Raw genomic sequence first — 27,537 nt, 5'->3', positions numbered from 1 at the left:
GGTTGGGTCATCTCCTAATCCTCCTAACTCATAACAAGTTCAGGAGACTTACAGTTGGATTTTCATTAGCAAGTGTGGTATCGGGCCTGTCCAGGCATAGGACAACTCTGAAGGCAGCCCAACTTAGATCAAAGTTGTTTTGTCTATGGCGAGAACTACCCTTAACACGGACAGTGGTGGCTATAAAGCAGAAATAAGCATGTGCCCTACTTTAACAATATGAACTCAAAAGCAGAGGTAGGAAGAGATTTGATTTTATAATACCAAATACTCTTGTTTGATGTGGGTGAATGCAAGCTGTGACCAAAAACTTGGATTTGGCTATGACTTCAAGAATGGCTACTAGAATTCAGCACCACCCACTCACCCCCACTCTCAAACCCCGAAAAAAGCCAGCCTGCTCAAACAACTTCGCTTAAGCCAAGTTTTTTATGTACATTTTAAATGGCAGTGAAACAGTTTCTCTAATTGCTACAATTTTTAAAGAAGCTGGTACAATTAGTAATTGCATTAAATTGCTTAACTTAATTTGGCAACATTAAGACTTAGTCACTTTATAAGCTTTAAAGTGCTTGTCTTTGTTCTACAAAGAAAGTAATTTGGCGGTGTATTAATATTATTAAAGGATATTGGATAGTGTTTCAAATGGAATAGACTAGAAACAGTTTTAAAGGGTGACAGAGTCTTTGTATGACAATGTAGTCATTCAAGTTAGATAATATGGTTATTAATTTGATAAGAAATAGTGTTCTTTTGAACTAAGAATGTACAGTATTTACCTTAATATATTTGAAGTTTATATTTTGGTTGCAGTTCATAGTCGAATTATTTGGCATAATGGGAAGAAAAAAGATATTGGTTTGATGATCAGAATTTTTTTGCTACACAATAATCTAGAAATGTTTAATACTTGGGGAGTTATTTTATTCCACATTATGAACTAACTTTATGAATGACATTAATTCCAAGTTGATAGAATAATTTAAAAACGGTGCCTAGTTTGTAGTTCCAAGCAAGTGAGAAAAATTAGTGATACCTGAGTCATCTGTTTGACCTTTGATTTGAGAGTAGTGATATCATTTTTTAGGAAGGTGCGGTGTGGGGAATGTTTCTGAGGGCTTTACTGTTTCTAGGTTTTCTCCTCAAATGTTTTTTCTTTTCGTTTTTTTCTTTCTGGTCTATGAGACTCTACAGTGACTGTTTCCTGCCTGTACCTTTAGATAACCAAAATTCATGCATAAACTCGAAATTTCCAAAACAAATTACTACCTGAAGATTTTCTCAGGAAAAGAAGAACCTATTCCAGTAGTTGAATATTTCCCTCTGTATTCCCTGTGAATACGTCCCTAAATAAATCAATTTTATATAGCAAGCACTTAAGTTTCAAAAAATGAACATATTTGTAAAATGCATCTTTGAAAAGTTTAAATGAAGTGAGTTGATACTTAATGCCAGTTTGTTTTTAAATAACATAAATGCTCTTATTTTGTCATGAAAGTTGTTAGATCTAAGTAGCAAGCTTTTCTTACATGACTATCCCTAACTTAAAACCAGTTAGTGTTGATTTGTGATAAGAGGGCTATAGAAAACTGGACATCCACATGCAAAAGAATGAAGTTGGACCCTTACTTTATAATATATAAAAAAAAATTCAAAATGGAGCTAAACATAAAACTTAAAACTATAAAGCTTTTGGAAGAAAACATAGGGGAAAGGGAAAAGATTCATGAAATTTGATCTGACAATGATTTCTTTGATATGACACTAAAAGGACAGGCAATAACAAAAACAAAATACAAGTTAGACTACATCAAAATTTAAAACTCCTCTGCTTCAAAGGACATGATCAACAGCATTGAAAGGCAACCTATGGAATGGGAGAAAATGTTTGGAAATCATGTATCTGATAATGTATACATTCAGAATATACAAAGAATGTATACAACAACAATAACATCAAAAAACAACCTGATTCAAAATGGGCAAAAGATTTGAATAGACATTTATCTAAAAAAGATATACAAATGGCCGATAAAGGGCGTGAAAAGTTGCTCAGTATCACTAATCATTAGGGAAATCCAAATATAAAATGGATGGCTAGTGGGAAGCTGCTGCATAGCACAAGGAGATCAGCTCGATGCTGTGTGACCACCTAGAGGAGTGGGATAGGGAGGATGGGAGGGAGGCTCAAGAGGGAGGGGATATGGGATATATGTATACTTATAGCTGATTCACTTTGTTGTACAACAGAAACTAACACAACACTGGAAAGCAATTATACTCCTGTACTCCTATAAAGATAGATATATATATATAAAATAAAAGTCTTTCAGTTAAACAGGGATAGGCCAACAAAGGTCTCTGCTTCTAAGATGTCAAATAAGTCTTGAAAAGTAACACGAAGATCAACAGTGACCTCTGCAAGATTTCTTTTGTAGAGCCATTCACATAGAAGCCAGATTCCAGTAGACTGAGGAGTGATTGGCAAGAGAGGAAGTGGTGATAGCAAATGAAGACAACAATTAATAAGTTTGACAGTGAAAAGGAGTAAAGGACCTACAACAGCTACAGTGTTAGGCATTTTGCAGAGAGTTTTTACAGTTTGTTCCCAATGGGAGTTACTTGGATTTTGAAGATACAGACAAGAGACAGAAAAATGACCGTGAGATGCCTGAAAAGGAGAAAGTGATGAGACTTAGAGCACAGGGGGAAGGATTATGGTTAGATAGGAGAAGTATATGATCCATTTTAATGAAAGACAATGTATAATTTATAGATAAGCTAGCAGGTGGACTCTTACTACATTACCTGTGAGATTATTTGAAATTTAATTTGATATTCTTGAATAATATTTTAGTATGCAGGCTCTTTTGAAGGCTACAATTATACTTTTTTCCACAAAAAGGGACAAAAGCAAAATAAAATCTTTTCTATTAGAGCCTTAAATTAGTGTGGTTTGATTGAGTATTAAAGACTCGTTATCCACACTGCTAATTGATGTTTTTGTTCAGGTATTATGAATAGAAATGTATATGTGCTGATCTTTAAAGAAATGTCCTTCTGTCATAGTTTTGTGGAACAATAGGGGAATTTACAATTGAAGGTAAAAATAAAAAGTTTAGTAGAAGAACTTTTAAAGGGTCAAAATTATGCAATAAATTAATTTAAAAAATCAAAGGAAAGAGGATAAAACTTATTGGCAATCATAAATTCTCTCAGAAACTTACCTTTTTCATACTTTATCAAAAACCTTAAACACAGTTTACAAATAGTCTATTTTATTGTTTTATAAAACAGATTATTATATACTTTTCTTAAATTTAATTTTTATCTTACATTGGAGTATAGTTGATTTACACTGTTGTGTTAGTTTCACAAGGGATCACCTAAGGGATTCAATTATACATATATGTATCCATTCTTTTATAGACTCTTTTCCCATATAGGTTATTATAGAATATTGAGTAGAGTTCCCTGTGCTATTCAGTAGGTCCCTGTTGATTATCTATTTTATATACAGTAGTGTGTATATGTTAATCCCAAACTCCTAATTTATCCCTCTCCCCCAGGTTTCCCCCCACTGACAGCCACAAGTCTGCTTTCAAAGTCTGTGAATATGTTTCTGTTTTACAAATAAGTTAATTTGTATCATTTTTTAATATTCCACATATGAGTGATATCATATGCTATTCGTCTTTGTCTGACTTACTTCACTTAGAATGATAATCTCTAGGTCCATCCATGTTGCTGCAAATGACATTATTTCATTCTTTTTGATGGCAGAGTACCATTTCATTGTATATGTGTTCCACGTCTTCTTTATCCATTCCTCTGTCGGTGGACATTTAGGCTGTTTCCATGACTTGGTTATTGTAAATAGTGCTGCAGTGAACATTGGGGTGCATATATCTTTTTGAATTATGGTTTTCTCCGGATATATGCCTGGGAGTGAGATTGCTGGATCATATGATAGATCTATTTTTAGTGTTTTAAGGAACCTCCATACTGTTCTCCACAGGGGTTGTACCAATTTACATTCCCACCAACAGTGTAGGAGGGTTCCTTTTTCTCCACATCGTCTCCAGCATTTATTGTTTGTAGACTTTTTGATGATGGTCATTCTGACCAGTCTGAGGTGATATCTCATTGTAGTTTTGATTTGCATTTCTCCGATAACTAGTGATGTTGAGCATCTTTTCATGTGCTTTCTGGCCATCTGTATGTCTTATTTGAAGAAATGTCTATTTAGACCTTCTGCCCATGTTTTGATTGCATTGTTTATTTTTTTGATATAGAGCTGCATAAGCTGTTTGTACATTTTGGAGATTAATCCCTTGTCAGTCACTTTGTTTGCAAATATTTTGTCTCATTCTGTGCATTGTCTTTTTGTTTTGTTTATGGTTTCCTTTGCTGTTCAGAAGCTTTTAAGTTTAATTAGGTCCCATTTGTTTATTTTTGTTTTTATTTTCATACTCCAGGAGGTCCAAAAAGATATTGATGCAATTTATGTGAAAGAGTGTTCTGCCTATGTTTTCCTGTAAGAGTTTTATAGTATCTGGCCTTACATTTAGGTCTTTAATCTATTTTGGGTTTATTTTTGTGTGTGGTGTTAGAGAATGTTATAATTTAATTCTTCTACATGTAGCTGTCCAGTTTTCCCAGCACCACTTATTGAAGAGACTGTCTTTTCTCCGTCACATATTCTTGCCTCCTTTGTCATAGATTAATTGACCATAAGGGAGTGGATTTATTTCTGGGCCGTCTATCCTGTTCCATTGATCTATATGCCTGTTTTTGTGCCAGTACCATACTGTTTTGATTACTGTAGCTTTGCTGTATAGTCTGAAGTCAGGGACTTTGATTCCTCTAGCTCCGTTTTCCTTTCTCAGGATTGCTTTAGCTCTTTGGGGTCTTTCGTGTTTCCATACAAATATTAAAATGTTTTGTTCTCGTTCTGTGAAAAATGCCATTGGTAATTTGATAGGGATTGCATTGAATCTGTAGACTACCTTGGGTAGTATAATCATTTGGACACTATTGATTCTTCTAATCCAAAAACATGGTATATCTTTCCATCTGTTTGTGTCATCTTTGATTTCTTTCATGAACATCTTCTGGTTTTCAGAGTACAGATCTTTTGCCTCCTTCAATAGGTTTATTCCTAGGTATTTTATTCTTTTTGATGCAGTGGTAAATGGGATTGTTTCCTTAATTTCTCTTTCTGGTCTTTCATTGTTAGTGTATAAGAATGCAAGAGATTTTTGCATATAAATTTTGTATACTGCAACTTTACCAAATTCATTGATGAGCTCTAGTAGTTTTCTGGTAGCATCTTTAGGAGTTTCTATATATAATATCATGCCATCTGCAAACAGTGACAGTTTTACTTCTTCTTTTGCAATTTAGATTATTATGTACTTTTAAAAGTCATTCAGTCATTGTTAGCATTGGAGAAGAAGTTGCATCAGTACCCTTTTATGACAATGATATTACTTATGAACTAGCTCATAATGTTAACAAACAAGCGAAAACACATCAGAGCAAACAGAGTTTTGGACCTTGAAGGTACTTTAACTTATTTGGTGATCATGTTAGTATTTTGCTATTGTATTGCTATTTTATATGTATAATAGAAAATTTGCTTTATTTGAGTAAGTTTTCCAAATCAGAAGATACTAGCTTGCATGTTCGTTCTATCATCACGGTTTGTATTTAAAGTGATTGAATACTAAACTGAAACTGGCTCAAACAATAAATGGTTGATTATTTATTGATTCATATAACTTAGCAACTCAGAGCAGATCCACCTGCATCGAGATCAAACAGCATTGCCAAGATTCTTTTCTCTACCCTCCTTCCTCTAGGTTGGCTCAATCCCTATGCTAGCTCGCCTTGGGCTCACAAGATGGCTGTAGCATTCTCAATATATTCTTAAATCTCCTATTCTTAAAGTAGAGCATTTTGAGCCAAAGTCCTGAAGTTCACCTTCATTTGTGTCATCTGCGACCCTATGCCTACCTCTGAACCAATCAGTATGGTCAGATAAACGTGCATCCTAATTGGCTTAAGGCTGGATTGTGTCTGTTTTTAAATCAGTCATTGCAACCAAGGAGATGAGATATGTTGATTTACTGGGAATGGGGCCCACCCAAACCCAGACTGGGAATGGGGAGGGATTGTTTCCCAAAGGAAACTCTGGGTTCTCTTACAAGGAAGGAAGAGGGTGGACAGCCAAAAGCAGATGTCCACTTTAATATCATCATATATATGGTAATTTTTTAGAAATAACAGACAAATCAACATTTTAAAATTCTAACTATAATGAATTTAATACAAAATAAAGCTTCTCTAACATTCTTTAAATGATTCAGTGTATATATGTTTAATTCAAATATCAGAGTCATCATCACACATTTGATTGTCCCAGGTTTCACATTAACCCTTAGACTCTCTGTGACGCCACCTGCATAGGCACAGGAAATCCAATGTTATTGGATGCCTATGTATTTTCCAGGATCTTTGGGAAGATACTAGTATCCAGGAATCACTTTGGAAGTGATTACTTGGCTGCAGTTTTCCTCAGACCCAGCATTTTTATAAAGGATTCTCCTTGGTTGCCACTACTGCCAATGAATATCTGTCGTGTTTGAAGTTGTTGAAATTAGAATGTAACTACTTTAGTTAATGTCGTCATCAATAAAACAGAGACTCTGGGAGCTGACCTGCCACTCACAGCTAGGCCTTGTGGTTGTTGTTTGTTGTTGTGAATGAACCATTTCACAGAATACCAACATCAGAAAAGGCTACTATGTGACCATGATGGGTCAAGACCAAAACAAGACCACTCCCTAATCATGTCTAAATAGAAACAAGAACATGAACATTATCTAACCCACACAAATGACCAAACATTTCCCTACCCTGGCTAATACGAATGACTGGTCTTTCTTTACCAATTATAGCTATGCTTTATTTCATTTCTCCTGTCATATAGATAAGATCTGTTAATGTTCACAATTACTGAATTACCCCTGCTTCCTCAGAGGATCTAATCCAGAACAAAGCGTTGCTCCCCTACACCCTCCCCCAAATCAGCTAACATAAGCCCAAATCCTGTAAGCTCGAACGCCCTCTTACTGAAATGCCCGTAGTTCCCCGTTGGTGTGTTTTCTTCCTTGTTGCAACAAGCTATGAACCTCACTTCTTCATCGACTGGTACGTTCCTGATCTTTGGCTGGTGGGCATTAACACCAGTAAATCCAGAACTGTATGTTTTCTTTCTTAGGAAGCAAACCGAATGCTTATTGTGAATTCCAATCAATTGCCAGGATTGGACATAGGGGAGTCTCACTTGGGCCCTAGTGTTCAGTGGTTAGCAATGAAGCTTTTTCACTCAAATGCTGAAGCCAGTCAAGCCCTGAGTTTGAAGCATACGGTATATGTCTTTCCTTTCTGACTTACTTCACTCTGTATGACAGACTCTAGACCCATCCACCTCATTACAAATAGCTCAGTTTCGTTTCTTTTTATGGCTGAGTAATATTCCATTGTATATATGTGCCACATCTTCCCTATCCATTCATCTGATGATGGACACCTAGGTTGTTTCCATCTCGGTACTATTGTAAATAGAGCTGCAATGAACATTTTGGTACATGACCCTTTTTGAATTACGGTTTTCTCAGTGTATATGCCTAGTAGTGGGATTGCTGGGTCATATGGTAGCTCTATTCGTAGTTTTCCAAGGAACCTCCGTACTATTCTCCATAGTGGCTGCACCAATTCACATTCCCACCAGCAGTGCAAGACTGTTCTCTTTTCTCCACACCCTCTCCAGCATTCATTGTTACTAGATTTTTTGGTGATGGCCATTCTGATGAGTGTGAGATGATATCTCATTGCAGTTTTGATTTGCATCTCTCTAATGATTAATGATGTTGAGCATTCTTTCATGTGTTTGTTGGCAGTCTGTATATGTTCTTTGGAGAAATGTCTGTTTAGGTCTTTTGCCCATTTTTGGATTGGGTTGCTTGTTTTTTTGTTATTGAGGTGCATGAGTTGCTTGTAAATTTTGGAGATTAATCCTTTGTCACTTGCTTCATTTGCAAATATTTTCTCCCATTCTGAGGGTTGTATTTTCATCTTGTTCATGGTTTCCTTTGCTATGCAAAAACTTTGAAGTTTCATTAGGTCCCATTTGTTTTTGTTTTTATTTCCATTTCTCTAGGAGGTGGGTCAAGAAGGATCTTGCTGTGATTTATGTCATAGAGTGTTCTGCCTATGTTTTCCTCTAAGAGTTTGATAGTTTCTGGCCTTACATTTAGGTCTTTAATCCATTTTGAGCTTATTTTTGTGTATGGTGTTAGGGAGTGATCTAATCTCATACTTTTACATGTACCTGTCTAGTTTTCCCAGCACCACTTATTGAAGAGGCTGTCCTTTCTCCACTGTACATTCCTGCCTCCTTTATCAAAGATAAGGTGACCATATGTGCGTGGGTTTATCTCTGGACTTTCTATCCTGTTCCATTGATCTATCTTTCTGTTTTTGTGCCAGTACCATACTGCCTTGATTACTGTAGCTTTGTAGTATAGTCTGAAGTCAGGGAGCCTGATTCCTCCAGCTCCGTTTTTCGTTCTCAAGATTGCTTTGGCTATTCGGGGTCTTTTGTGTTTCCATACAAATTGTGAATTTTTTTGTTCTAGTTCTGTGAAAAATGCCAATGGTAGTTTCATAGGGATTGTATCGAATCTGTAGATTGCTTTGGGTAGTAGAGTCATTTTCACAATGTTGATTCTTCCAATCCAAGAACATGGTATATCTCTTCATCTCTTTGTATCATCTTTAATTTCTTTCATCAGTGTCTTATAATTTTCTGCATACAGGTCTTTTGGCTCCTTAGGTAGGTTTATTCCTAGATATTTTATTCTTTTTGTTGCAATGGTAAATGGGAGTGTTTTCTTGATTTCACTTTCAGATTTTCCATCATTAGTGTATAGAAATGCCAGAGATTTCTGTGCATTAATTTTGTATCCTGCTACTATACCACATTCATTGATTAGCTCTAGTAGTTTTCTGGTAGCATCTTTAGGATTCTCTGTGTATAGTAACATGTCATCTGCAAACAGTGACAGCTTTACTTCTTCTTTTCCAATTTGGATTCCTTTTATTTCCTTTCCTTCTCTGATTGCTGTGGCTAAAACTTCCAAAACTATGTTGAGTAAGATTGGTGAGAGTGGGCAACCTTGTCTTGTTCCTGATCTTAGTGGAAATGCTTTCAGTTTTTCACCATTGAGGACAATGTTGGCTGTGGGTTTGTCATATATGGCCTTTATTATGTTGAGGAGACTTCCCTCTATGCCTACTTTCTGCAGGGTTTTTATCATAAATGGGTGTTGAATTTTGTCGAAAGCTTTCTCTGCATCTATTGAGATGACCATATGGTTTTTCTCCTTCAATTTGTTAATATGGTGTATCACATTGATTGATTTGAGTATATTGAAGAATCCTTGCATTCCTGGAATAAACCCCACTTGATCATGGTGTATGATCCTTTTAATGTGCTGTTGGATTCTGTTTGCTAGTATTTTGTTGAGGATTTTAGCATCTATGTTCATCAGTGATATTGGCCTGTAGTTTTCTTTCTTTGTGACATCCTTGTCTGGTTTTGGTATCAGGGTGATGGTGGCCTTGTAGAACGAGTTTGGGAGTGTTCCTCCCTCTGCTATATTTTGGAAGAGTTTGAGAAGGATAGGTGTTAGCGCTTCTCTAAATATTTGATAGAATTCGCCTGTGAAGCCATCTGGTCCTGGGCTTTTGTTTGTTGGAAGATTTTAAATCATAGTTTCAATTTCAGTGCTTGTGATTGGTCTGTTCATATTTTCTGTTTCTTCCTGATTCAGTCTTGGCAGGTTGTGCATTTCTAAGAATGTGTCCATTTCTTCCAGGTTGTCCATTTTATTGGCATAGAGTTGCTTGTAGTACTCTCTCATGATCTTTTGTATATCTGCAGGGTCAGTTGTTACTTCTCCTTTTTCATTTCTAATTCTGTTGATTTGAGATTCTCCCTTTTTTTCTTGATGAGTCTGGCTAATGGTTTATCAATTTTGTTTATCTTCTCAAAGAACCAGGTTTTAGTTTTATTGATCTTTGCTATAGTTTCCTTCATTTCTTTTTCATTTATTTCTGATATGATCTTTATGATTTCTTTCCTTCTGCTAACTTTGGTTTTTTTTTGTTCTTCTTTCTCTAATTGCTTTAGGTGCAAGGTTAGGATATTTATTCAGGATGTTTCCTGTTTCTTAAGGTAGGATTGTATTGCTATAAACTTCCCTCTTAGAACTGCTTTTGCTGCATCCCATAGGTTTTGGGTCATCGTGTCTCCATTGTCATTTGTTTCTAGGTAGTTCTTGATTTCCTCTTTGATTTCTTCAGTGATCACTTCATTATGAAGTAGTGTATTGTGTAGCCTCCATGTGTTTGTATTTTTTACAGATCTTTTCCTGTAATTGATATCTAGTCTCATAGCATTGTAGTCAGAAAAGATACTTGATACAATTTCAATTTTCTTAAATTTACCAAGACTTGATTTGTGACCCAAGATATGATCTATCCTGGAGAATGTTCCATGAGCACTTGAGAAAAATGTGTATTCTGTTGTTTTTGGATGGAATGTCCTATAAATATCAATTAAGTCCATCTTGTTTAATGTATCATTTAAAGCTTGTGTTTCCTTATTTATTTTCATTTTGGGTGATCTGTCCATTGGTGAAAGTGGGGTGTTAAAGTCCCCTACTATGAGTGTTTTACTGTCGATTTCCCCTTTTATGGCTGTTAGTATTTGCCTTATGTATTGAGGTGCTCCTGTGTTGGGTGCATAAATATTTACAATTGTTATATCTTCTTCTAGGTTCAATCCCTTGATCATTATGTAGTGTCCTTCTTTGTCTCTTCTAATAGTCTTTATTTTAAAGTCTATTTTGTCTGCTATGAGAATTGCTACTCCAGCTTTCTTTTGATTTCCATTTGCATGGAATATCTTTTTCCATCCCCTTACTTTCAGTCTGTATGTGTCTCTAGGTCTGAAGTGGGTCTCTTGTAGACAGCATATATGTGGGTCTTGTTTTTGTATCCATTCAGCCAATCTGTGTCTTTTGGTGGGAACATTTAATCCATTTACATTTAAGGTAATTATTGATATGTATGTTCCTATTCCCATTTTCTTAATTGTTTTGGGTTTGTTATTATAGGTCTTATCCTTCTCTTGTGTTTCTTGCCTAGAAATGATCCTTTAGCATTTGTTGTAAAGCTGTCTTGGTGGTGCTCAACTCTCTCAGCTTTTGCATCTGTAAAGGTTTTAATTTCTCCATCAAATCTGAATGAGATCCTTGCTGTGTAGAGTAATCTTGGTTGTAGGTTGTTCTCCTTCATCACTTTGAATATGTCCTGCCAGTCCCTTCTGGCTTGCAGAGTTTCTGCTGAAAGATCAGCTGTTAACCTTATGGGGATTCCCTTGTGTGTTATTTGTTGTTTCTCCCTTGCTGCTTTTAATATGTTTTCTTTGTATTTAGTTTTTGACAGTTTGATTAATATGTCTTGGCGTGTTTCTCCTTGGATTTATCCTGTATGGGACTCTCTGTGCTTCCTGGACTTGATTAACTATTTCCTTTCCCATATTAGGGCTGTTTTCAACTATAATCTCTTCAAATATTTTCTCAGTTCCTTTCTTTTTCTCTTCTTCTTCTGGAACCCCTATAATTCGAATATTGGTGTGTTTAATGTTGTCCCAGAGGTGTCTGAGACTGTCCTCAGTTCTTTTCATTCTTTTTTCTTTATTCTGCTCTGCCGTAGGTATTTCCACTATTTTATCTTCCAGGTCACTTATCTGTTCTTCTTCCTCAGTTATTCTGCTATTGATCCCTTCTAGAGTATTTTTCATTTCATTTATTGTGTTGTTCATTGTTCCTTGTTTCACCTTTAGTTCTTCTAGGTTCTTATTAAATGTTTCTTGCGTTTTGTTTATTCTGTTTCCAAGATTTTCGATCATCTTTACTATCATTATTCTGAATTCTTTTTTAGGTAGACTGCCTATTTCCTCTTCATTTGTTAGGTCTCGTGGGTTTTTATCTTGCTCCTTCATCTGCTGTGTTTTTTTCTGTCTGCTCATTTTGCTTATCTTGGTTCTGCTAAATTTGTTTCAGTGGGTTGTGTAGGCTTCCTGGTGGAGGGGACTAGTGCCTGTGTTCTGGTGGATGAGGCTGGATCTTGTCTTTCTGGTGGTGCGTTTTGGGGTGTCTGTGGCCTTATTATGATTTTAGGCAGCCTCTCTGCTAATGGGTGGGGTTGTGTTCCTGTCTTGCTAGGTGTTTGGCATATGGTGTCCAGCACTGTAGCTTGCTGGTCGTTTAGTGAAGCTGGGTGTTGGTGTTGAGATGGAGATCTCTGGGAGATTTTCACCATTTGATATTACATGGAGCTGGGAGGTCTCTTGTGGACCAGTGTCCTGAAGTTGGCTCTCCCACCTCAGAGGCATAGCACTGACTCCTGGCTGCGACACCAAGAGCCTTTCATCCACATGGCTCAGAAGAAAAGGGAGAAGAATTAGAAAGAAAGAGGATAAAATAAAATAAAATAAAGTTATTAAAATAAAAAAGTAATTATTAAGAAAAAAAATTTTTTTAAGTAAAAAAAACCAAAAAAGCGGACGGATAGAACCCTAGGACAAATGGTGATAGCAAAGCTATACAGACAAAATCTCACACAGAAGCATACACATACAAACTCACAAAGAGAGGAATAGGGGCAAAAATCATAAATGTTGCTCTCAAAGTCCACCTCCTCCATTTGGGATGATGCGTTGTCTATTCAGGTATTCCACAGATGCAGGGTACATCAAGTTGATTGTGGAGATTTAATCCGCTGCTCCTGAGGCTGCTGGGAGTGATTTCCCTTTCTCTTCTTCGTTCGCACAGCTCCTGGGATTCAGCTTTGGATTTGGCCCCACCTCTGCGTGTAGGTCGCCGGAGGGTGTCTGTTCTTCGCTCAGACAGGACGGGGTTAAAGGAGCCACTGATTTGGGGGCTCTGGCTCACTCAGGCCGTGGGGAGGGAGGGGTACGGATGCGGGGCGAGCCTGCGGCGGCAGAGGCCGGCATGACGTTGCACCAGCCTGAAGTTGTCCCTGGATCCCGGGACCCTGGCTGTGGCGGACTGCACAGGCTCCCCAGAAGGGAGGTGTGGAGAGTGACCTGTGCTCGCACACAGGCTACTTGGTGGCGGCAGCAGCAGCCTTTGCATCTCATGCCCGTGTCTGGGGTCCGTGCTGTTAACCGCGGCTCACGCCCGTCTCTGGAGCTCCTTTAAGCGGCGCTCTTAATCCCCTCTCCTCGTGTACCAGCAAACAAAGAGGGAAGAAGAAGCCTCTTGCCTCTTCGGCAGGTCCAGACTTTTCCCCAGACTCCCTCCCGGCTAGCTGTGGTGCACTCCATCATTACGTTTTAATTCTAGTTGCATTTATTAGACTGATCTATCAACTGGGACCCGTCTGAAAAGTTGGGGGTTCTTATGTTTTTCTTTTTGGAATTTTATGATGAATATTAAGTGCAGAGTTGAGTTGTTTTCTGGTGTTTGCTGAATGGTGTTTACTCTGTGTGCCTTTGCCAGTTTCCTTTGTTGGTGGCTCTCCGTTTGCAGTTATAACTCTGCCATGGTGTGAGCTGGCACATAACCATGATAAATAAACCATGGGTTGGATTAAAAGGTATCTAAAGCTATTATGTACGAGTCCACCTATCAGTACCTTAAAACTTTTTCCTTCCCATTCTTTTGACCTTCATTTTTCCTAAATTTACAGTAGTATATATTAGTAATTTTTCCAGTTAGTACAGTGAATAGTATTTACCAGTGTCTGTATTTTACCTGATTTTATTCATATTTTTCCAATTACCCCTGATTGAGATAATTGATGTAAAAGAAACTATTACTAGTTTGAACACTTTATAGGCACTCAACAAACTTTTTTTTTTTTTAAATCCCTTTCCTTGTTAAACTTTTTGCTGGTTTGACCTAATGTTTAGAGAACTTTGTAGAAAAACTTATCCCTTGGTAGAAGGCACTCAAAAGTGACAAAAGCTGGAAATATGAGCAGAGAACTTGTTCATTCACTAGGTTCCAAATATGTCAGTCATCTCTATTATGCAAAACAGCTTAGAACTTGTGGCATTGTTCTGATCACTTGTAGAACTTTGTCCACAGGGGCTGCAAACTTTGAAGCAGGTAATAGCATAGATCTGCCATGGATAATGGAAGGGAGCTGATTGATATTGAAAAATTTCGGGGATGACGGCCCTACCAACCAGGACAGGTGGTCCACACAATACTTGGATCAGATAATTACCAAATGCAGTGAACACTTTTCAGTTGTTATTTGACCTCCAGACACAGCAGCAACATCAAGTCAAGTAAATGTTAGGCTCCAGTGCAGAGTTGATAATCTGGCCTCTACTCCTCACTCTATAATGCTGTTTCAAGCCATCCCTTCTTCACTTTTCTGTAAAACCTCCTACTCCATTGGGTCTCATGACATCCAACTTAAACACATTATATTCGCTATCTTTTGCTGATATTATACTGGTCTCCTAGCTACTCATTCTTTTTTTTTTTTTTTTTTTTTGTGGTACGCGGGCCTCTCACTGTTGTGGCCTCTCCCGTTGCGGAGCACAGGCTCTGGACGCGCAGGCTCAGTGGCCATGGCTCACGGGCCCAGCCGCTCCGCGGCATGTGGGATCTTCCCGGACCGGGGCACGAACCCGTGTCCCCTACATCAGCAGGCAGACTCTCAACCACTGCGCCACCAGGGAAGCCCTAGCTACTCATTCTTATTCTTTAAAGCTTTTCTCTTAAATTCTTTATTTTGGAAGAATTCTTATTTACAAAAGAATTGTAAAGAAGTATACAGAGTTCCTGTAGACCCTTCAGCCAGCTTCCCCTGATGCTAACCTCTTATGTAACCTTGGCACATTTATCAAAACTAGGAAATCAGCATTGGCACAACACTATTAATTAAACAACAGACTTTATTTGGGTTTCACCAGTTTTTCCATGAATGTCCTTTCTTTCCAAGATCCCATCCACTACCACCTTGCTAAATGCATGTTGTCATGTCCCCTCAGTCTCCTCCAATCTGTCTTTCTGTGTTTCACAGTCTTTCCTTTCCATGGCTTTGACTCTTTGGAAGATCACTGGTCAAGTGTTTTGTAGAATGTCCCTCAATTTGGGTTTGGTTGATATTTTTCATGATTAGGTTGGGATTATGGATTTTGAGGAAGTCTACCACAAAAGTGAAGTACCCTTCCTATGACATCAAATTAGGCATGCATTGTGTCATCATGACTTCATGCTGGTGATGTAGACCTTGATCATTTGGTTGAGGTGGTGTCTGCGATATTTGTCCACGGCAAAGTTACTATTATTTTTTCCCCCTTTTCATACCCTCTTGGGTAGAAATGAATCACAAAGTCTAGCTCACACTTAAGGGGAGGAGAATTGAGCTTCACTTTCTGGAGAAAGAACTATTGAAAAATTTTTGGACATACATTAAGACCACCCAGTAATTAAAGAATAAATTGGGGGAGGTAGTTTGAGCTATGTAAATATCCTATTTCTTCTTAATGTTTTGGCGGCTTTTAGCATTCATCCATGGATCTTGCCTAAAGCAAATCTTACTGTGGTGATTTTCTATTTTTCTTATTCTTTCTACATGTATTATTTAGAATTATTCTGTGTGGAAGATTTGTTCCTTCTCCCGTATTTATTTATTTAATCATTTATTTATAACAGAAACTCATGGTTATTTATTTTATTTTTTGTGCTATAATACAAAACTATTGTTGCTTTGTTGCTCAAAAACCTCTGAACATTGGAAATTTTTCAGGTTATTTTTATGCCCTTATGACATCCCCCTCCTCTTTTTTTTAAAATTTTCTTTTTAAGCACTTATATTTTGGTATTCATCTCAGCTTTTCTATTCATAAATAAAAGACAATCTGTTAATTTTTTTCCATTTCAATTTGTACCATTGTTTGGAGTGACTTCCATGCCTATGTGAATAACTTACCCAACAGCAGTAGTAACTCAATTCTGTGACCCTGTCAATTTTCATGATCCTTATCTCTACTCAATTTCAGCCACCTACTCCAGTGGCCAAGCCCACTCCAGTGGTTGTCAAGGAGGAGGGGAGCTGGGGGAGGGATGGATTGGGAGTTTGGGATTAACAGATGCAAACTGTTATATATAGAATGAATAAACAACAAGGTCCTACTGTATAGCACAGGGAGCGATATTTAATATCCTATGATGAACCATAATGAAAAAGAATGTATATATAACTGAATCACTTTGTTGTACAGCAGAAATTAACACAACATTGTAAATCAACTATACTTCAATAAAATAAATTTTAAAAAAGAGTTCTCTTAATTTTCCTCTGGCATGCTGGAAAGTGTAGGGTGAAGCATCCATTATCTAAAATAGAAAATACAGTGTTAATTTGCCTGTCATTTTTTTCTTTTTTGCTTGAACCAGAAATTTGTTATTTTTTGGTGTTAATGTTAGGATAACATGAAGAAAAAAAAATCAACAGTGAGCTTCCGTCCATATCTCTTAAGCTTTACTTACTAAGTAATCACAGGGTGAGTCACTTAATGATTTTACTGCTTTAAATGTCGTTGTCTTTTCCTTATAAGTTATACCATCTTTTCATAGACACATGGTATTTTTGCCATAATACTGTCATGAATAGAGGTTGATGACAGACTTTATGGAGGAAGGCTAAAAGGGAACAATAAAGGAAATAACTTCCCTGACCCTGATGTATCTTAAACCAATTAAGAAACCACAACAATAAAGCTTTTATTTTTTTATAATTGATTTGTACAGATTTGTAATCATTCTTAGCTAAACATTAAAAGATTACATTTTGCATTGCTGTCCTTTTTAACCCTAGTTATTAAATAGGTCGTTTATTTCCTATTCAAAATCTAGTTGACATGAAAAATTCAAACTGTTAGATAATTCAAAATAGTTGGACATTGAAAATTATGTTCATTCATTCGTAGGATAATTATTAATCTTCTGGACGCTTAACAGGTTAGACAACCTTTGAGGGGTTTACAATATACTGGTGGAGTCATACATGAATAAACACATAAATAATTATATAATTTAATATCAGTAGTGATAAGTGCTATTAAGAAAAGAGAAAGGTAAAGAGCTATAGAGCAACATGGGGGGGCTCTGTAGATATGGTGATGAGGGAAGAACTCTCAGTAAGGGAATATGTGAATAGTGCCTTGAAGGAAGTGAGGAAGTGAGCTGGGCAAATATCTGGGGCTAAGAGTCTTTCAGGCCCAGAGAAGAATGTACAAAGATTATGAGGTAGTCATGTGCATCTTTGAGGAGCAGGAAGGAAGCCAGTGATGCCAACTCCTGTGAGAAAGAGAACAATGGAGAACAAAAAGGTGATGAATGGCCACATTATGAAGAGCCTTAAGGTGAAATCAAGATTTTGGATTTTATTCTAATTTATCATAGGGAGTCGTTGGAAGGTTTTGAACAGGGCGTAGATTTGAATTTAGATGTAGGGTATATGAGAAAGAGGAGAAAATGAACTATTTAATAACTAGGGTTAAAAAAGACAGCAATGCAAAATGTAATCTTTTTTTTTTTTTTTTTTTAATTAATTAATTAATTAATTTATTTTTGGCTGTGTTGGGTCTTCGTTTCTGTGTGAGGGCTTTCTCTAGTTGCGGTGAGTGGGGGCCACTCTTCATCGCGGTGCGCGGGCCTCTCACTGTCGCGGCCTCTCTCGTTGCGGAGCACGGGCTCCAGATGCACAGGCTCAGTAGTTGTGGCTCACGGGCCTAGTTGCTCCGCGGCATGTGGGATCTTCCCAGACCAGGGCTCGAACCCGTGTCCCCTGCATCGGCAGGCGGACTCTCAACCACTGCACCACCAGGGAAGCCCCCAAAATGTAATCTTTTAATGTTTAGCTAAGAATGATTACAAATCTGTACAAATCAATTATAAAAAAAATAAAAGCTTTATTGTTGTGGTTTCTTAATTGGTTTAAGATACATCAGGGTCAGAAAAGTTATTTCCTTTATTGTTCCCCTTTAGCCTACCTCCATAAAGTCTGTCATCAACCTCTACTCATGACAGTATTATGGCAAAAATACCATGTGTCTTCTGAAAAGATGGTATAACTTATAAGGAAAAGACAACGACATTTAAAGCAGTAAAATCATTAAGTGACTCACCCTGTGATTACTCAGTAAAGTAAAGCTTGAAACACAGCTGTTCTACCTACTGCTGTGTGACTTTAGACAAGTTTCCTTTTAAACTGGGGATAATAGCACCTGTATGACAGATTATTATAGGGATTAGATCAGACTGTGTGTAACAAAATGCTGAACTAGCATTCAGTAATTACAGTATTGTCGCTTTCTGGAATTTAGCAGTCACTTCCAGAAAAAGATGTTACAGGGAAAAAAACAGTTTTTCTATGTTTGCTGGAAATCTTTAGAGAAAAGAAATCCACAAATACATAAATATACTGACCATCCGCTTTGTGCAATCACTTGCAAAAACAGTATATGTTGATTATTGATTGTAGTTTTGATTTCGATATATGTTTTAACAGAAAATGGGGCCCCATGTAAAGATATTGACATAGATATGAAATTTGTGACCCTAACATCTGTGATTAAAATTTTTGTCCATCTTTATTTTATATAACATAAAAAGCAAACAAACAAAATCAAAATGTGGAAAAGTGTCCCTTTAGACACAATTACATGCTATCATTTTCTAAACTTCATTATTTACTTACTCTTAAAGGCTTATATGAGTTAATTAATGTCCTGTGAATCACAGGTCAATTATTTTGCAACGAAGCATAAAATTAGTTTAAGAGATCTATACATAGGCAGGACATGGTGTATTGACTTCTCTTCAGAAGTGGATCCAAAAAAAATGTGTGACAAGAAAAAAATATAGATGGCATGTTAGGTGGTCAGTAACTAATTGTGCTTTTAGCGTAAGAGCAAAAAAATGCCTGATCGGAATTCTAAAAAACATGCTTTAGCATTTTTGCTTTAAACTTAATGATGGCTTCATAAACGTAAAATTAGTCTGCAAATGTGATTCAATTCAAGGACATTCTTATTTTACACACCTAAATGAGATAATGTATGTTAAGTGCCCAGCCCAGTGACTGGCATCTAGTATTTGTAGAATAAATGTTCTTCCTTCCTGTTCCTCTAAGGTGCCCTCTATAGCAAATGAACTTATTTATTTAATTGTAAATTTTACCAAAATAACATTTTCTTTTATTATTATATATATTATGTTGGTTTTTGAAATTCTATGTGTACTACATGCTCATTGCAGGTAACTTGGAAAATACAGAGAACAACAACAGAAAGGTCACCTGTGATTTCACCCTAGAGAGAAATACTTGTGTTATTTACGTATATGTCCATTTTACACATTTTTCTAGGATATTCAATTTGGAATTCATAATCTTGGCTTTTAGACAGCCTGTTCAGTAAAGCACATGATAAGGAGACATAGCCAACTAGTCTATGTTGTTATTTTTGAAGAACAGAATAGACCCTAATTGCTAAATTGCCAATCTGTCCATATGTTTTTTTCATTTGCTCAAAATTTTAAAAATAAGCTTTATTTTAAAAAGCAGTTTTAGATTTACATAAAAATGCAGAGATATATAGAGAACTCCCAGGTACCCTGTACCCAGTTTCCTCTATTATTAACATCTTACATTAGTATGGCATATTTGTTATAATTAATGAACTAATATTGATATACATACTATTTATAACTAAAGCTCATACTTTTTTCAGATTTTGTTAGTTTTTACCTAATGTCCTTCCTCTGTTCCAGAATCTCATCAGGATATTACATTACATTTAGTTGTTTTGTCTCCTTAGGCTCCTCTTGGCTGTGACGGTTTCTCAGATTTTCCTTATTTTTGATGACCTTGACAATTTTGAGGAGTACCGGTCATATATTTTGTAGAATGTCCTTCAACTGGAATTTTTTAATGTTTTTCTCATGATTTGCCTGGAGTTAAGAGTTTTTGGTAGGAAGATCACAAAAGTAAAGTACCATTTTCATCATATCATATCAAGTAAATATTATCAACATGCCTTTATCATTATCGATGTTGACCTTGATTACCTAGCTGAGGTAGCGTTTGTCAAGTTTCTACAATATGAAGTTATTCTTTTTATCCCCCCTTTCCATAATGTACTTTTTGGAAGGAAGTCACTCTACACAGTCCACAGTAAAGGGAAATAGCTTTAGTGTGGAGTAGCTATATAAATTATTTGGAATTCTTTTGCATGGGAGATTTGCCCTTTCTTTCCTCTTCTCTCCTCTTCTCTCCCTTTCTCTCTCTCTGTCTCTCTCTCTGTCAATATGGACTCATGGGTATTTCATTTATACTTTGGGCTATAATCTAATACTCCTTTATTTATTTTGCTGCTAAAATTGTTGCAGCTTTAACCATTGTGATCTCTTTCAGTTGGCTTCTATGTCCCTTTAACATGTACCCATTATTGGAATTCTTTTTTTGGAGTACTTTCTTACATTCTGGTACTACAAGATGCTCCAGATTCATTTTAGAAATTTCCTGACCCGGTACCAATCTGTTTGTAATTAAAATTAAAATCAGTAGGCTCTAGAAATCAGACTGCCTTATTTCAAATCCTGGCTTAACCGTTTGCCAACTTTGTGTTTTACCTTTTGAGGGGGTAGACAGAGCCCAGTTTCCTCATCTGCATTAGGGCAGGGATTTTTTTTTTTTGTTTTCTTTTTCTCTAGTGTATCCCTATTACCTAGAATTGTGTCTGGTACCTAGTGGTGTTCAATAAATAGATATTTGTTTAGTGAATACATGAAAAGTGGATAGGAATATTAGTTTACAAATTCATATCAGCAATAAATAGAATATGGCTTTGTGTTCTTATTTTGTCCTGAAATATCTGTCTAGCTTATTATTTTTAATTTAGCTTCATTATTATCTAAGTTATATGCATATAGCTTAAAGATTCAAATAGTTCTGTGAGATTTTAAACAGAAGAAAGGTTAGAAAACTCATTCTGTGAGGCAACCACATTCAGTTTCCTTAGGTGATTCTTTTGATACTTATCTCCATATGTCTAAATAACATGCTTTTATTGTTGCTTCTTGATTTGTAAATTTTATGCATTGTCTGTTCACTTCCAACCATGGAGGAAAAGGATCTACCACCACTCACTCTATTCTTTTTGTCTTCCCATTCTTTTTTCTATATCAGCAAGAGACCATTCAGAGCACACCTGAAATCAAGTTAGTTTTATTATTTGCTGCAGCAAAGGAGACCCAACATCATGCAGAACAAAGATGAGTCTCAAAAGGAGATAGGGAAAGGGTGTTATAAAATTTATGGTGATCTTAGCAGGGATTGGTCAGAATTTGCTGATGGAGCATCAGTGGTTTTATTTTTTAAAAACTATGAGACCATGCAGAATTATCCTTGCATCAGTTTATTTGTGGTTTAATCTTGCATATAGGAGTCTGAATGAACTGGTGTTCATTGTGAGAGTCTAATAAATATTATTGCTTGGTTTGGTACAATTCTGTGAGTCAGTGTACTTTTTATAAGATGTGATTTCTGATTTAGTTCTCAATTCCTCCCTAATATCCTAGCTTCCAGAAGATATAGAGTATTTCAGTTCATCACTCAATATAGTTCTGTCACAACTGTGATTAAATTAATTTTCAGTGTTCACATTTCTACAGCTGTGTTGGCTGTTGAGCCCTGTATTATCCTATTATTCCTTTTCCTTTTCTCACTTTGCTGTCTTACATATAGACTTTTAGTTGACAAGCATTATTAGCAAAGCAGACTCAAAACAGTTCTTACAACCTGGTCTATAAACTTGATGAAGTCCCTGCTCTCTGTTTTTTAATTTGTTCCTCGTTGTGTGTGAACAGTTGAATTGAAACGAATTCAGCAATATTCCTGAAACTGGACACTTTTACCTCTAGCAGTGTCAAGCAGTCAGCAGTCCTGCTAAGCTCTGGTCATGGGATCAATTTTGGACTCAAGATAACAGATGAGGTAGAGATCTCACTGAATTCATTAATAAAATCAACTTTATTTTTATTGGTTGCTAGTCTTCTTATTATTGAGTTCTAAGTGTTCCTTATGTATTCTTGATACAAGATCTTTTTCAGATATATTTATTTAGATATTTTCTTATTTTTTGTTTTGAATATTTTCTCTTAGTCTGTGGCTAGCATTTTCACTTTCTTAATTAATTATTTTGAAGGGTCGAAGCTCTTACTTTTATGAAGTCCAATTTATCATTTTTTTCTTTTATAGTTAGCTATTTTTGTGTTTAATTTATGAAACATCTTCTGATCCAAAGAATATAACATTTTCTTCTTATTTTTTTCTTTAAGTTTTACAGTTTTAACTTTAAAATTTCAGTGTATGACATTTTTGAGTTTATTTTGGTATATGGTGAGAAGTGGGGGTGGAGGCTTATCTTTTTCTTTTCCTATACAGATATCCAGTTCTAGCTCCATTTATTGAAAGAACTATAATTTCACTATTGAATTATCTTTGTACCTTTGTCAGAAATCTGTTGATTAGATATGTAAGGGTCAATTTGTGGACTTTTTCCACTGATCTATATGTTTGTTTATCATTATGCCATATTACACTGTCTTGATTACTGTAGCTTTATAATAAATCTTGAAATCAGATGGTGTAAATCCTCCAACTTTGATTTTTTAAAAATAGTGTTCACTACTTGAAGCCCTTGGATTTCCATATAAATTTTTTTTTTTTTTTTGTGGTACGCGGGCCTCTCACTGCTGTGGCCACTACCGTTGCGGAGCACAGGCTCCGGACGCGCAGGCTCAGCGGCCATGGCTCACGGGCCCAGCCGCTCCGCGGCATGCGGGATCCTCCCGGACCGGGGCACGAACCCGTGTCCCCTGCATCGGCAGGCGGACTCTCAACCACTGCGCCACCAGGAAAGCCCCATATAAATTTTTTAAAGACTTTATTTTTTTAAGAGCAGTTTTAGATTCGCAGCAATATTGAGCAGAAAGCACAGAGATTTCCCATATTCTCCCTGCCCCCACATATGCTAAGCCTGCCTTATTATCAACATCCCCCAGAGTGGGACATTTGTTACAATTGATGAACTTACATTGACATATCATAATCACCTTGAGTCCACAGCTTACCTTAGGATTCACTCTTGGTGTTTGTACATTCCATGGATTTGGACAAATGTATAATGAGATGCACCATCATTATAGTATCGCACAGAGTGTTTTTATAGCCCTAAAAATCCTCTGTGCTCTTCCTATTCATATCTTCCTTCCCAAACCCCAGCTCTTGGCAACTCCTGAGTTTTTACTGTCCTCATAATTTTGCGTTTTCCAAAATGCCATGTAATTTTACAGTATGTAGCTTTTTCAGATTGGAATCACACAATATGTAGCATTCAAAAATGAACTTTTTTCACTTAGTTATATGCATCTAAATTTCCTCTATATCTTTTCATGGCTTCATAGATCATTTCTTTTTAGCCTTAAATAATATTCCCTCATCTAGATGTACCACAGTTTATTTATTCATTCATCTACTGAAGGGCATCTTGGTTGCTTCCAGGTTTTGACAATCATGAATAAAGCTACTGTAAACATCCACGTGCCGGTTTTTGTGTGGGCATAAGTTTTCGACTCCTTTGGGTAAATACCAAAGAGTGTGAGTACTGGATTATATGGTAAGAGTATATTTAGTTTGTGAGAGATCTCCAAACTATCTTCCAAAGTGGCTGTACCATTTGCATTCGCACCAGCAATGAATAAGAGTTTCTGTTGTGCCACTTCCTGTCTGCTTCTATCCTCTGAGAAGGATTGTAAAAAAATTAATATAATTTCTTCCTTAAGTGTTTGGTAGATATCACCAGTGAACCCATCTTGGCCTGGTGTGTTTTCTGTTTTGAAAAGTTATTAATTATTGATTCAATACCTGTAATAGATATAGGCCTATTAAAATTGTCTGTTTCTTCTTGTTGAGTTTTGGCAGATTGTGTCTTTCAAGGAATTGGTCCATTTCAGCTAAGTTATCAAATCTGTGGGCATACAGTTTGTTGTTAATAATATTCCTTTATTATCCTTTTAATGTCCATAGGATTTGTAGTGATATCTCCTCTTTCATTTCTGATATTAGTAATTTGTGTCCTCTTTCTTTTATTCTTAGTCTGTCTAGAAGTTTATCAATTTTATTGATCTTTTCAGAGAAGCAGGTTTTGATTTCATGGCTTTTTATCTATTGATTACCCATTTTCAACTAAATTGATTTCTTCTCTATTATTGTTTCTTTTCTTCTGCTTGCTCTGGATTTAATTTAGTGTTCTTCTAAATACATGAGAGATTTAAATGGTAAAAAAAGTCTTATGAGTTGTAGGAGCAAACATGAGTGAAAATTTCATGAAATCCAGAAAGGAAAAGATTGTTTAATCTTATAAAAAGAAAGAATTTAGCATAGCAAAAGCAAAACAAAAGAAATATTTTTACCATACATAGACAAAAGGCAAATTGAAAAAATGTGCAATTTTTATCACAGACCAAGTATTAATATACAAGGAGCCTCTAAAACGGAGAAGAAAAAAAGACAACCACTCTAGAAAAATGGGCTAGTAATTTTTTTGTTTGTTTGTTTTTGCGGTACGCAGACCTCTCACTGTTGTGGCCTCTCCCGTTGCGGAGCACAGGCTCCGGACGTGCAAGCTCAGCAGCCATGGCTCACGGGCCCAGCCGCTCCGTGGCATGTGGGATCTTCCAGGACCGGGGCACGAACCCGTGTCCCCTGCATCGGCAGGCAGACTCTCAACCACTGCGCCACCAGGGAAGCCCTGGGCTAGTAATTTGAATAGCTCGTGAAATGGTTCTTAAAAATAAAAACATAAAACAATGCCCATTTATAATGAGAGAAATGCAAATTAACATACCGTGAAACATAATTTTTACCTGTCATATTGGCAAAAATCCAAAACTTTGATAACCTTCATTATTGGTGAAGCTATGGGGAAAATGGGTGTTCTCATGTATTGCTGATAGGAATCAAAATAATATAATAATTTGGAGAGGAATTTGTCAACATCTAGCAAAATTATATGTACATTTATACTTTGATCTAGCAATCTAATTTCTAGAGCTCTAGAAGGTACAGTAGCAAAATGGAGTAAAGAAGCAAAAAGGCAAAGAACAAAAGTGAAAAGCTTTTCATTCCAGCGTTATTTGTGATAGCAAAAGTCTGGAAATTTCCAAACTTTTCCCTGTTCATCAGCAGGGCACTGTGGGCACTACACAATAAATTATCATGCGGCTGTAGAAGAGAATGAGGACTATCTTTTATAGAGGACCTCCAGTATATCTAGTATCAAAAAAAAAAATTAAGGTGTAGAAAAGAGTGCGTTTATGTTACTGTATTTTTAAGGGGCGAATGTAAGAATACAGATGTATTTTTGTGTATGTGTATATATTTAATGGAAGGTTAAACAAAAAATACTGATTATTCTTTGGGAGAGGACACGGTATGAAGGAGACAGAAGCTAGATTTCTCTGAACATAATTTGATTTATAGATTTGACTTGCTAACAATGTAAGTTTTATATTGTTATAAACAAAATGAAATTTAAAGTAATACTAAAAACCAGAAACAAAATAAATGAATCTAAATGTATGAAATTTGTAGCACAACCACAAAGAAGGGTGTTATGTCAATTAAATTTATATTATAGTTAATTAAACCAAAGTTGACTGTATTATCCCCATGGATTATATACAAAGGACCAAAGGAAAAAGCAAAAAAAGACAAAATAATCTTGCACTGTTTTTGGTAATCATATTGTTGGTGGTAATGTAGGTGCTATTTTGAGACTGGAGAGTATTGTGGGATAATGTAAATGGGATATAATATAATAATTGGATATTGAGAGCTGGACTGTTTTATATAGGAGAAAGGAGATACAGATAATAAGATTGATGAAGTTAATAAAAGTCCTGTAGTTCTGAATTTGAATTGAAAATATCAGTATAGACACATGATTTATTATATCATTTTTTTAAAAAGTATTTGTAGCTCTTTCCTCTAAAAATGATTCTGCAAAACAATGATGATCCCAAATCAGTGAATACCTTTAGTGTACTGATTGTGGTCTCTATATCTCAATTCCCATTTAAAGGAACCAGAACTTGATGAAGAAATGCAGATTCCAGAATCTTGGACAGAAAATTTACAGGGTAAGCCTGAAATATCTGGTTATACCATAAAGCAAGGTAATTATCAAAGACAACTAGTATTGTTCCAAAAGGATAAAGGAACCATCTTGAATAGATTCTTTTTGGATGAACTATGGAACACTTTCAACATCATTAGGAAAAGAATCGCAGGGATTTGAAACACATCAAATTGGTTTAAATCCATGAATACATAACGATAGCAAAGAAATCATTTGTCACTTTTGGACAATTCTAGGTTATCAACTCATTGTTCTGGAAAAAAATAGCTGTTAAAGAGAAAGTGTTGTATCAAGCATTTATTCTTATTTTCTGATTCAAAATGTATCCTGAATAACCAAATATTTGGTGAGGGGAAATGTGTATTTATTAGTATTCCAGCTAATACACGAAGATGGAATAAGTAGAGTATCACTGTTTTGCAATCCTAATAAGTTAATGGGTCTCAGTAATGATCTTCATTGGTTTTTGACATCCCATATTAAGAATCAACTAGGTGTTATGCACCTCCTAATGGAAGTACATTACATTGCTTATGAGATATCCTTGCCAAGAAACCAAAAAGCCTCTAGATCTAGCAACCAATTTACAGGAAATGCTAGAAGGAGAGGAACATGCTGAATTATACCTTGGGGATGCAATCAGCAAGATCCATACTGTGGGATAATCCACAGGGGAATAAAAAACACTTCTTGAACAAATCAATTGAAAAAAAAAAAGAGATAAGAGAAGGCACATATCAACCAATTACAATATATTGACCGTATTTGGATTCTGATGGTAGCATAAGAACTATAAGGAAAAGTGGCGAGGAAAACAAGGACAGACAGAAAAAGAGACAGACACTTGTAGAAATTTGATACTTGTAGAGATTTGAACATTGCCTGGATATTTCATAATATTAAGGAATTATTATAGACTAGAAGCAAGATACTGTAGTAGCAATAAGCACATCAAGTACCTGTGTTTTCTAAGTATCATTCTCTACTCAAGAACTGGCTGATTCCAGGTCTGGTTCAGGGAAAGTACAAAAAGTCTAGTGTTAAAAACACGGAAGTGTTCAAAGACTAATGGTGATATTTCAGAAAGAAACAGAAGCTTATGGGAAGGTTCTTCCATTGTCCAAATCTGGAATAATTTGGGCATCAAA

The 27,537-nt window shown here is 36.1% G+C and overlaps 1 long non-coding RNA gene across 1 annotated transcript in view; it reads left to right on the top strand.

Annotated features, from left to right (window-relative positions):
• LOC116762655 overlaps nucleotides 1-27,122 on the top strand; it is a 30,943-nt gene extending 3,821 nt beyond the window's left edge. The window contains exon 2 of the long non-coding RNA XR_004352308.1: nucleotides 26,333-27,122. This is a non-coding gene — a long non-coding RNA (uncharacterized LOC116762655). The remainder of the gene's footprint in view (nucleotides 1-26,332) is intronic.
• The last annotated feature ends 415 nt before the right edge of the window (nucleotides 27,123-27,537 follow it).

This window comes from Phocoena sinus, chromosome 11, assembly GCF_008692025.1.
Source record: "Phocoena sinus isolate mPhoSin1 chromosome 11, mPhoSin1.pri, whole genome shotgun sequence".
NCBI lineage: Eukaryota > Metazoa > Chordata > Mammalia > Artiodactyla > Phocoenidae > Phocoena > Phocoena sinus.
This window is presented reverse-complemented; position numbering and strand designations above follow the sequence as displayed.